This window comes from Homarus americanus, unplaced genomic scaffold (genome assembly GCF_018991925.1).
Source record: "Homarus americanus isolate GMGI-L3 unplaced genomic scaffold, GMGI_Hamer_2.0 scaffold39155, whole genome shotgun sequence".
Classification (NCBI taxonomy): domain Eukaryota; kingdom Metazoa; phylum Arthropoda; class Malacostraca; order Decapoda; family Nephropidae; genus Homarus; species Homarus americanus.
Genome location: NW_024737042.1, coordinates 9,454,308 through 9,467,595, shown reverse-complemented (window position 1 = coordinate 9,467,595; position 13,288 = coordinate 9,454,308). Strand labels below are relative to the sequence as shown.

General features: G+C 36.9%; 1 protein-coding gene across 1 annotated transcript in view; it reads right to left on the bottom strand.

The window, feature by feature from the left end:
• Nucleotides 1-7,662: 7,662 nt before the first annotated feature.
• The window catches only part of LOC121872679 (UDP-GalNAc:beta-1,3-N-acetylgalactosaminyltransferase 2-like), a 30,679-nt gene continuing 25,053 nt past the window's right edge, over nt 7,663-13,288 (bottom strand). The window contains exon 8 of the mRNA XM_042375657.1: nt 7,663-10,337. The gene's annotated coding sequence lies outside the window, so the exon portion shown is untranslated. The remainder of the gene's footprint in view (nt 10,338-13,288) is intronic.

The window sequence follows — 13,288 nt, the reverse complement described above, 5'->3', positions numbered from 1 at the left end:
TCTTTTCCCAAATCGTTTTACAATACTGTAGGTAAAACAGTTTACTATTGTGCAAACCCCACAGAAAAAAAATTTAACAAATGGAGACACCAAAAATGTAAAAAAAAAAAATGCTCTGTCTGACTTGCAACACTGTTGGTAGGGTCAGGTGGTTCTAACGGCATCCTGCCAGTACCCGGTAATCAAATTTATAACAGTGTCTAACCTCAATTACTGTAGTTTATCTGATGTAGGCAATATGAAGTAAAAAATACCAGTTAAAGTGAGAAATTGGAAGAGAATAAACAAGAAAGATGTTGTTGGGCTATTTTTGGTCGGGCTGAGGGAGAGAGTACCAGCTGCTTGGTCTTTTTTGGCGGGAGAGTCATGCAAATATCCGTACTTGTACTGGTATTTGTTTGGTGTCTTCTGTATTTTTAAAAATGAATACTTGTAAATTAAAAGTACCGTAACATTGTATATATACAAACTAGTCATATTTCTGGAAAATAAGAATATACCGGTAAACACAATTTCAACATACGCTAAATTAAAGGCTGCTTAAGAAGGACCGATGCAAAAACAAAGCCTCCGCGACCAGGGCTCTGCCGTATCAGCTAGAAGGTACACGTGTTTTTCGAATCGTTTTCAGTTAAAACACTGTTGCATCATAAGTGAATTAGGATAGAATATTATTGTAATGCAACAGTTTTTTTAACTGAAAACCATTCGAAAAGCGATTACGGTAACATCTTTTGAACGAAAGAAAGAGAAAGTCATTGCTTTCGTCACGATTTTATCCCACTTTCCACTGTAATACGTACGTCATTTCAGCAAAAATATTACATTTCCATATTCTCAGAAATAATAGTAGTTTTGCTGAAACGTAATGTATTTCAATGTAAATTAGGATAAACTACATGAAAACAAAAGACTTTACCTAGCCTTCCGATGTTCAAGATATGTTACTCGTTTTTTAATAGTTTTCGGTTAAAATACTGTTATATTAGTGATATTCTATTCATACTATGCTTGATATAATACATTCACGGAAATATAATATTTTTGCTGAAGTGACGTACGTATTACAGTGGAAAGTGGGATAAAATCGTGACGAAAGCGATGACTTTCACTTTCTTTCGTTCAAAAGATGTTACCGTAATCGCTTTTCGAATGGTTTTCAGTTAAAAAACTGTTGTATTATAATAATATTCCCTCCTAATTGACTTGAATAAATGCTTGAATGGAATTATACAATATTTTTGTTGAAACTACCCGCGTTTCAGTGTAAAGTGTTGTAATAATAAATGGTAAACAATTTGCCTTTGGCACTCGGTGTTTCAGGCAAGGTGAGCCTCAGTTTATAGGACGTAGAGTGTTTTTATTGAAGGTTTTGTTGTTCCAATATATATATATATATATATATATATATATATATATATATATATATATATATATATATATATATATATATATATATATATATATATATATATATATATATATATATATATATATATATATATATATATATATATATATATATAGATCCACAATGAAAACGTGGAGAAGATAAATCTTGATAAAATCACACGGAAAAGGGAAACAACGGAGCACCTTAGCTTGTCTATATATATATATATATATATATATATATATATATATATATATATATATATATATATATATATATATATATATATATATATATATATATATATATATATATATATATATATATACACACACACACATACGCACACACACACACATTATTACCCAGCTTTACGCGTTTTTTTTACACGTTTCTACATTTACGCGGTACCCCGCCAGAACCAGAATGTTCACTTTACGCGGTGCATCTACTCTTTTACGCGGAGAGCGGCTGGTGGTCATCTCGCGCCGCGCCATTTTTGGATTCAAACCTCCCGCCATGTTGGGTAAGCGGCGCGACTAGGTTGCGCAGTGTATGTCTTTGTTGCGTTATCGGTGACGTCATATGACGTATCGGACTGTGATTGGGCCAAGCATCCTTACCTCCCTCCCCGCTAGCTGTGATTGGTTTAATGTAATATGACGTGCCCTGCCGCCGGAGCGATGAAGCCCGTTGACCTACCCGAGTCAGTGACACCCCTCCCGGCTACACCGTGTATATCGATAACCATTGTTCCATAAGAATGGCTGCCACCGGACCACCACCACCACTGAAAAACCTTGCATTACCTGGACCCAGCCGCCCTAAGCTAAAGAAGATACGACGTGCCCTAAGCTACGAGGTGAAGTACAAGATCATGCAAGAGTTGGAGAAAGGAACAAGATAGGTTGATTTGGCACTCCAGCATGGTGTGAACGAATCTACACTCCGGACGATCAAGAAGGATGCAGCCAAGATAAAAGAACACATGAACATCACAAAGTCTACAGGTGTTTCTATGATCAAGTATTGCCATAACAAGGTGCTTCTGAAGACGGAGAAGTTACTTGTGAGCTACTTGATTCGTCAGGCAAGACGGAACATGGCGGTCGACACGCGCTCAGTTCAGGAGTACACACATGAACTGTATGCAGCAGTGTTACATAAGATGGGAATTGCAGAGCCCAAACCCTTCAATGCTTCTTCTGGGTGGTTGCAGAGGATTAAGAAGAGGAACAAGATCACCAACATTAACATTGGTGGTGAAGAAGCGAGTGCTGACCGTGTTGCGGCTAGGGATTTTCCTCCGTTCTTACGTGAGATTATGGAGGAAGGACAGTACACCGACGACCAGGTGTTCAACATGGACGAATCCGGTCTCTTTTGGAAAAAGCTACCTTCCAAGACCTTCGTTGTCAAGTCTGCCAGCAAGTGTCAGGGCCGGAAGTTGCACAAGGAGCGCATCACCGTCCTCTTTACCACCAATGCCTCCGGTACCTGTAAACTCAAGTTATCGGTGATCCACACAGCCCGCAAGCCACATGCCTAAAAGAACATGGACATGACCAAGCTAAATGTCCACTGGCTGACCGCACGTAAGGCGTGGATGTTCTCTACTCTGTCCCTCTCCTGGTTTGATGACTGTTTTGTTCCTGATGTGAAGAAATTCTGTGAGCAACAGAATGTTCCATTCAAGATTTTGTTGCTGCTTGACAACGCACCAGGTCTTCCTTCCTCCCAACACTACGTCATTAATCCAGCCCATGGACCAAGAATTAATCTGCAATGTGAAAGCTGCATTCTCTGCAAAGAAGTTTAAGCTCTTGAACGATTATACCAACACCAAGGATGAGTTGCGTAACCTGGGTGACACCGAGAGCAAGAGCAAAGAGGATGAGGAACAACAGTTGGCAGAGCAAGAAGTTCTTGTGAAACACTTTTGGAGGAAATTCAATGTCAAGAAAGCTGTGGACTTCTTGGTGGAGGCATGGGATCAGCTGTCTGTAGCAACGGTTCGTCACGCATGGAGACATGTGTTGCAAGGTATCCCAGGTGGGAAGCAGAGTCAATCTGTGACTGGTGAGGTTCAGACTGTTGCAGTAGCAGTGGACCTTGCCAGAGAAGCTGCGCAGAGTGTTACAGCTAACGGCTTCTCCGAGACCACCAACGACGACATTATGGAGGTGATAAGGGATCCTGATGTGACTGCCGACGAGATGTTAGAAGACGATGACGCCAGTGAAGAGACAGGCGGTGCATCATCCCGAGAAGAACGCAAGTTATCGCATGGTAATGTAAGGGGTGCCATCGAGTGTGTAGAGAAACTGAAGCTCCTCCTTTCCGACGACCCTGACGATAACCGGTATGAAGTCTTCACTACCCAGCTGTTGCAGATTATGGAGCCGTACATCAAGGTGTATCACGACAACATCAACACTAGCCGGCAACAAAGCATTACCGAGTTCTTCGCCCGCAACCCACCACAGCCAGCCCAGGCCAGTGATAGTGACAGAGACAGTGATGGTGACTTTGAGGGATTTGTCAGGGAGGCCCTGATAAGTGTGGATGACAGTGATGGTGACTCACCTGAGGGCCAGTAGCCTGTCCTTTGCCTCGGAACCAGCCTCCATTCCCCGACCCATCTCTTCTACTAATGTAAGTGCTAAACCTAACCTTGATTTTTCCTAACCTTACGTAAGTGTTAAACCTAGATTTTTCCTAACACAACCTAACCTTAGGTTGGTGTTAAACCTTGATTTTTTAAAACATAACCTAACCTTACATAAGTGTTAAACCTAGATTTTTCCTAACATAACCTAACCTAACCTTAGGTTAGTGTTAAACCTTGATTTTTCCTAACATAACCTAACCTTACGTAAGTGTTAAACTTTGATTTTTCCTAACATAACCTAACCTTACCTTACGTGTTAAACCTAGATTTTTCCTAACATAACCTAACCTTAGGTTAGTGTTAAACTTTGATTTTTTAAAACATAACCTAACCTTACGTAAGTGTTAAACCTAGATTTTTTAAAACCTAACCTAACCTTACATAAGTTTTAAACCTTGATTTTTCTTTTACCTGGTACAGTATATTATTCTCTTATTGATATTTCTCTTCTATATTATGTGTGCATACCATCATAAAGTTAAGATGTTATTTTTACTAAAACGTACGTATTGTGTCGGGAAAAAGTGGAGTTTGGGGGTCGGCCCAGTCTCTATTTCGATTAATCCCATATGTTCTGTTGTTCACTTTACGCGGGCCTCCGTGGATTCAATTGACCGCGTAAAGCGAGGTATTACTGTGTGTATATATATATATATATATATATATATATATATATATATATATATATATATATATATATATATATATATATATATATATATATATATATATCCCCATGCTTCATTTAAATTGATTTACAGTACTCTAATGATATCTGAATTTTTGGACAATAATTTACTCACTGTATTTAGGGTTTGGCAGTGTGACAAAAATAGTAGAGAGGTGAGGTGGTATGTAGAGGTATGTTTGTGTGTACATATATATTTATATATTCATTCCATGGACTTGATAAACACTCTTAAAACAGAAGTAATATTACCTATTTATACATACTGTACATACAAAGTTTATGTAATATATTATATTATTTTGTAAATTAGAAGTAGTTGTATATTTATATTCAGTTTGGGAGTGAATACAGTATAGCTTTTTGCCAAATAAGTTATGACCTGTATTGTTGTAAAAAAAAAAAAATAAATAAAAATACTTTTGACAATCACTTAACTTGCATGAATCAATTTCATAACTTTTTGGGGCCAGTGTAATTATTAACTGCTACATATTGTATGTTTGGTATCAACATTTAACACTAACAGGAAAATTACACCACTAATGGTAAAATATAAATTATGTATTTTTACATTTGCATATACATACAGTACTGTACATCAGGGCTGCACTTGTAGTTTCTCTAAGCACTCAAATCTTTGTATAGCTTTTACACCTGAGAATTAACACTTGATACTTAAAAATATTATAATTAATTTGCACACTGGCTCACTTAATATACAAGTTCAGCAATCTATAGCTTGCAAAGAAGTATACCTTTCATCTACTCTACTCATTATACAGTATATATAGTACTGTACAGTATGTGTTATTTAAGTACTGTATACTACAGTATTTCATATTAATTTTCATCAAGGAAAATAATTTAGATTATACAGTAAATGAATGTAATGCACTGCTCCCTCTGGAATTTGAAAGGTGGTCACAAGTAGAATTTTCTGCTAGCATTTCAACCATAAGCCTTCCTTGTCTGTAAGACTTGACAAAATACTTGTTGGGAAAGTGAAAGGTGGTAGAGAGCAGTGCTGGCCACTTTGTCTCCTTGTGTACTGAAGCTATACTCCTGTACTTTGTTTACTCCAAGCTTGTAACTGGGCTCAGGTGTGTGGAATATAAGTGTGCTTTATCCACAATGTCCATAAGAGTGTGTTATATTGTCAGGCATGTGGGACCTACTTTTACTCATTATCATATGAAGGTTTGAGTGCCATAAGTGAAGCAGTCATCACTTGCTTGTTTTGAAAATCAGGAATAAATTAAAATTATACTTTAAGAATGAGAAATGGTAGTAAATGAAAGAAAGCTGCAAACTATGACTAATTGGTGATGATGTAGTGTAAATGTGGCCAGAGGCATTACCAACAATGAAATGAGGACACTCTCCTTGCTTCTTCCACAGTATGGTAGTGCTTCGATGGACTCCCAGAGCCAACTGGTCTATTAACTCACAAACCATGAATCACCAGATTGAAAGATTATTTTAAATGGGCTATGCACTTAACAATGATGTTGAATTTTGAAGTATAAATTAATACATGTGTTAAAATGGAGAGCAACTACTGTAAATGATAATTTCAATGATAATCTAATAAATATGAACGACAGTTACCTGCACCTTTGTGCTAACTATATCTACCTCCTGTCAATTTATTTTGATACTCAACCTATTATATTTATTATTTGTAAGCATTACATTACAGTACTTTTATATATATTTTACCAAAGACAAGACCCATTGAAAAGGAAACCCCATCCTCAATTAACCAAATTACAATATAGGTATAAATATCTTTTAAAATTACATTATTAACCAATAACATGAGTAATAAAGCGGTGTATGTGTCATTTTACATAAAAGTTTCATAAAAGGTTTATGACATTTTTTTTTATATGTTGTGAATGATTCCCTTCCATCAAGATTGTACAAGGAACATACTAGTATACAATGTTTGTGCCAAGAGATGATGTATGTATGATTATAATATTTATGTTCATGTCATACTTGAATATAGAGCATAGTATTACTGTATTGTTGTCAGAGATTTGCATGTCCAAGTGAGTGTTGTGACAAGGATTCAAAATCACATCCAGTTTCCTTCAGAAAATCTGACTTAATATTAAAAGATAAATATGTACAGTAAAATGTAATGTGTGACCAAAAGCACCACAAAGCCTAAACATGTCATATGAATGTGTTGGGTGCCTAAGTGGTTTAGACATCAGTATAACTCATTTGAAATGTTAGGAGATGATCTGAAACTTTGTTGTGGCAATTTTATATTTTGTTATAAGTTCATTTGTAACAAATAAATACAACATAATTTCATTTACAGGGATATCATCTGCACTTCTAGTGCAATTCTTCTGTTTAAATGAATGCTTATTTTGTCTAATTTTTAATACGAATGTAAACTAATTTTTAAACTTGTTTTTTAGTACTATTGTGTATTCCCAAATAGGTTATCTTATTTATTACCATTATTGGTTACTTTTATATCTTTGAGGTAGATGTTTGAGGTTTGAAGAATTTTTTACTGTTAGTTTTGATACTGTCAGCAGCTGGGGACTGATGTTTAAGGACACAATCTATCAAGACAGAGGTGCCTCAATGTAATTTATTAATCTGAGAATTATTTTCAAGTGTTTCAACAAAATTTAAGTGTAACAGAGAAAACTTAAAACTTAATATGTTTTAGTGAATATGCAAATATATTGCATTGATATCCTAAATCAAGTTATATATATATATATATATATATATATATATATATATATATATATATATATATATATATATATATATATATATATATATATATATATATATATATATATATATATATATATATATATATATATATATATATATATATATATATATATATATATATATATATATATACATGACAGTATGAAAACTTATCTAGTAAAATATATTAGTAATGCAAAAAGGTACGGAAGACTGGCTGATAATTTTTTTTCCTCACTAGAATTACATTATAAATGTTAACAACCAAATGCCATCGTGTCTTTGTCATCAACTGTAATTACTTAGTCAGCCAATGTGTATTGTAAAATCTTCTTAGTCTGGTCACTGGTGTCTTTGTTTGTAGCCATGTCATCTGATACCCTGCTTGTTGACAGCTTTGAGCACACCCACATATTAAGCACACACTGCTTGACCTATTTTTTTAACCTATCTCACATCACATTAGCTAAATATAAGTACTCTAAGTCTAAATGCAACCTCCCTAACTAATAACTGCTACAGCATTTCAATGTGCTCAGGTAATACAGTCTGAATACAAGTGCTAAGTGGTCAGCAACTTACTAGGACTGAAGAGACATGATAGACACAGACAAATGGCACCTCATAAGTCATTATAAATATTTGTTTGATCTGTCTAGAACAAAAGGGATTTAATGCTCTTATTACACCATATTTAATTCTGATGCATAATACCATATTCCAAGCATCCCTCGGTGAATGTTAACCGAATTTCATTCTCTTAAACTGCTTAAGATTAAATATATTCCAGTAAAGGAAAATCCCGAAATAATTTCATGATCTTTAGTTATCAGACTGAAAGGCTAATGAGTTATGGAATAAAATTGCTGAAATAAAAATGTTATGTAAGCCACTTAAAATTTAGTTGGATATGATGTGTTGATTACTATTTCTTTTGTGAGACTGTAATGTATTTGTCCTCTATGTACCGTATACATAAATAAAAGAGTATCTTCAATGTTGAAATATTATTTATCTTAAGCATTTAATAAAATAATGTAGGTCTATGAAGTGTAGGTCAACAGTAAATTTTAACAAATGGCTGCTATACCTAAACTCTCTTAACCTTTTAACTGCTATCATCGTCTTTGGCTGCTTTACCGAAATTGCACTAATGTCGTCTTTAGACAACTGGCATTGGGGGGCCATAACTTTAAAGCTGTGCCCAAAATCATAATAAGAATAGAAAGTCGATGATTGGTAGACACTCTAGAGTGAGACAGAAGGCTGGTGAAGCCTCAAATCACTTACTATCATCATCTTGGAATGATTTGGAATTATTTATGCCTCCTCCTCCTCCTCCTACTGTTCTCAGCGGCCCCTCACCCACACTTACGATGCAACAGCCTGACTCACCACCCACTTTGCACCACAAAAACCCACCGCTGCACCATCACAACCATGTTGTTTGTCATCACAACCACCTCTTGCATGACAACAACAACCATGGCTCAGCAGTTGCCGGTTACTCTGCCTCACTTCATTGACTCATAACTTGCCACACATGATGAGTACAAAGTTTTTATAATGTTTCTTTATATTTTTTTTTTAGCTTTCATATGTTGTTTTTCACAAATCACACAGTTATTGGGTTAACAAGCTGTCTGCTTCATCATCATATACTGATTACTTTCAATCTTTCAATGCAATACATTGTATAGCCTTTTGTACCATAATACTGGGTGGCCATAATCAATTAATTGTACAGTACATACACATTCTCCACTCATTGTCATTTATTCATTCTTACTGCTTTATTTGATGTGGCCTTAGCAAGGCTGGAGAAACTTAACATTGAGGGTAAGTTCTGTTACCTGGGTGACATGATAAGTGCTGTAAGGGATGCTCAGTTGCATGAGTCAGAAGTGGCTAAAAGAAGTTTTGGGAGTTGTTGCCTTTATGAATGGTAAGAGGACTTTCCCTCTGCATGAAAGGAAAGATGTAAGCAATTGGCATGAGAAGTGCGATGCTATATGGCAGTGAAACAGGGGCAGTCAAATAGGAAGACACATCCAGGCTTGAGCAAGCTGAAATGAGAATGGCGAGTCAGATGTGCCTTATGACACTGAAAGACAGGAATTCCTGTTCAGAGCTAAGAATGCAGCTGGGTATTGAGAGTATTGGCAACGCTTTTCAAAAAGGCTGAATGAGATGGTTTAGGCATGTGGAGAGAATGGAAGAAACTACCTGAGTCAAGAGGTGGTGCACTAGTCAAACTGTGGATGGAAGGAGAGCCAGAGGCAGGCCAAGAATGACATAGGAAGAGGTTGTAATAAATGACATTAGAGTTAAGAACCTGACAAGAGAGGTTGCAAGAGACCATGCAGCATAGAAAGCTGTCATCGGGTAACTGCAGCTAGCCCCAACAAGCATGAAAAATGGCCATAAAACATTGATGATGATGATGATAAAGACCTCCTAGTGTATGATGCTCCATATCCTCAACAATGATCTTAGATATCCAACTGGTAACCCAGAGTAAAAAATAAAACTGCAATGGTACTGACTTCAAACAAGGATGGTTTCCTTTTACTTAATTTTTCAGGTGAATCCCACATCAAAGAAATAAATCGAAGGACCTGATGTAAAATAATTTAACTTTAATAAAATTATGAATGTGTAGCATTGAAATATGCAGAAATTACAAGTTTTGGATTTGGATTGAAGAGTTAAGGATGAAGATGTTAAAGAAAGATGTAGAATGAAGATAAGCTGTGTGAGTGGCAGTCATGCAAGCTACTTACTGTAACTTGCGTAATTGCAGGAATACCCCAGTTATCACAACCGATGCATTCCTAAAAGTCAATGCGAATAATGAGGCAATTTTCCACATAAGAGTCAATGTAATTATGGGGGATGTATTCCCAACTGGCAATTGTCACCATATATTTTTTAACATACGGTACACTCAATATACAGGAGCTCCTCGTTATCTGAGGCTATTAGAGACAGGAAAATTACCACTTAAAGTGGGGAATTTTTGGCCATAAGAAATAATGGAAATAAGGTCTGATTGGGACCATAAGATACTAAATAACACCCAAAAGGATTATTTTTATACCTTTTATCATCAGTATGATTGTATGTATTGTATACTGTACCAGTAAATGTGAGGAAAAAAATACAGTATGGCAATACTACAGTGATATCTCCGTTAGCCGGAATCCCTCAAAACCGGAACTCTCCGATCGCCGGAATTTAAATTTGCTCGGAAAAGCATTCCCAAAGCCGGAATTAAAAAAAAAAATTCTGGCTTTGGGAAAAAATTTCCCGAGGTCGAAAAGCGAGAACATTTTCTGAAAATGTCTTGAATAAAGACAAAAGCTTAAGTATTTTGGGGGAGGGACCAGGCCTGACTCAATGTCAGGTGAAGGTAGGGTTGGGGATTAGTGGTCTCATGTTACTGACTTTCTGATGGAATGTCAGGTCACCCCTTCTTGGGTGAGGGATTAGTGGGTCTCATGACCTGAAGATGTCTTGAATAAACACAAAACCTTAAGTATTTTTAGGAAGATTGTGATAAGTATAAGTATAAATGAGCATAGGTGTATCCCTTCAACATTACATAACACCCAGAGACCCAAACACCCCCATATTGTATGAATTAAATTTATGCGTGTTAACTATGTGGTGGCGAATTAAAAGAGCAGCTGTTGAGGAGCTTAGCGCTTGACAACACTGGTGCATGTTACCACTCCTTTCCACTCCAACTCTCTAATCACCCACAGCTTTCAGCTTTCTCACACTACATTTTAAAACCTTATATAACATATTGTTGAAGGGATACAATGTGATAAGTGTAAGTATAAAAAACAGTGTATTTTAGCTTTCATGTTTATTCAAGACATCTTCAGGTCCTGAGACCTACTAATCCCCCACCCAACAGTGGAGTGACCTGACATTGTATCAGGTCAGTAATATGAGACCACACATACCCCACCTTACCTCCACCTGACATTGTGTCAGGTCAGTTATATGAGATCCGCTAATCCCCCACAGCTCCAAGGGAGTGGAAAATGCCAGTCTTTGCTCTAACACACAGCTTCATTCACGACCATATCATATAGATTTTTAGATTTTTAGTTTAGACTCTTGGAAAACTCCCCTGCACACAGGAACATTATGAGGATGTGGGCTATGTTTGTCCGTGCAAGATGCATAGTTTAGACACTCGGAAAGTTTTTCCAGTAACCAGAAATATTTGCAGGGATGGGGGATTTTTCCGGGTTTGAGAAAGTCGTCTGGTTACCCGTAAATCTCTCATCACCCCAAAGTGCTCTGCACCAATTGTTCTGGCTAACGGGGATATCACTGTACAGTAGGATCTCAAGTTTAGCGAGTTTTAGATTCGCGATTCATATTTTTTGCATCATTTTAGAAATTTCCAGCCTCTCAAGAATAGCAATTTTCATTACCAGTTTCGTGAGACATTGTTGAGTGGACAGTGCGCATTGTCAAGGTCTTTTGTTATCCGTCGACCCGCCGAGTGTTTTTTGTTTATGGAGTAACGGCAGTTAGTTTGAATGAGCGAGCAGTGCAGTGACCTTGGATTATATAACCCATTGTGTTCACGTTTCGCGAGATTCTTGTTTAACTATTAACGATTCTTGTGTATTAACCATGAGTGAATTGTGTAATGTAAATGTCGGGAGCGGTTCTGGTGGTAATGATGGCTGTAGAGAAGGTCAACAAGGAAAGCCCCAAGCCTAGCGTGACTTCCGTAAGGGGGTCTAGAGGAGGAAATACACCCTTGAAATGAGAGAGATGCTTGAAATGATCAAAAGTGGTGCTCGTACCTGTGAAATCTTGCATAGGTTCAACTGCCCCGAATCAACCATACGTTCCCTTAAGAAGAACAAGGAAGCCTTAACTGCTTCTGTGAATATATTCTCCAAATTTTCTAGTAGCAGGACGTTTTACGATACTTCACAACGAAACCTACTGTTAGTTATCACAGAACATTTCCTTTACAAGTGGGTGGAAAGAAGAAACCGTGAGCAAGGCGACCTGTCTGGGCCACAGATAAGGCATTAGGCACGTGTTTATTATGCTGCAGTTGCACAGAAGAATGATGATGGCACCACCGATGATGATATTGCAGTGTTGGGTGACTTACTGGTGGCAGAGCTGTCTCAAGACTTTGAGGGATTTGATGCTGAGGTTAAAAGAGACGTAGAGGAGGGAGCAGGGAGGAAGCAGTAACCAGCCCTCCCTGCCTCGGAACCCATCAACCAGCCCCGTCAAGCATTTCACTGATTCCATCACGGTAAGATATTCTACAGTATGAGTATATATAAATATTGTTATCAACAATATGTACTGTATAATATGTATCAATACATTACTGTAATGTAATTTTCTTGGTGGGTTGTAGGTCATTATAGGGGGGTTTGGGTGACAACACAGAACTGATTAAGCTTATTTATATGTATTTCAATGTCACTCGTTTCGCGGCGCTAAAACCGGTACCAATTAGTCGCGAAACATGAGATCCTACTGTACTAATATGTACTGTACTGTAAATAATAAAAAATAAAAAATACTGCATTACCATTTTGTAATTGTTTTACTACATGCAGGACATGGGTTAACATAACAATTATGAATAAGTGGGGTTGTGAATAACAAGGTATCCCTGTACAGGTATTTTGCATTATAAGAGAACAGTTACATTAACCAGAATAATTACAGAAAACCATATACTGTACAGCATGCCCTTCAAATTCGCGGGGGCTAGGTTCTCAAA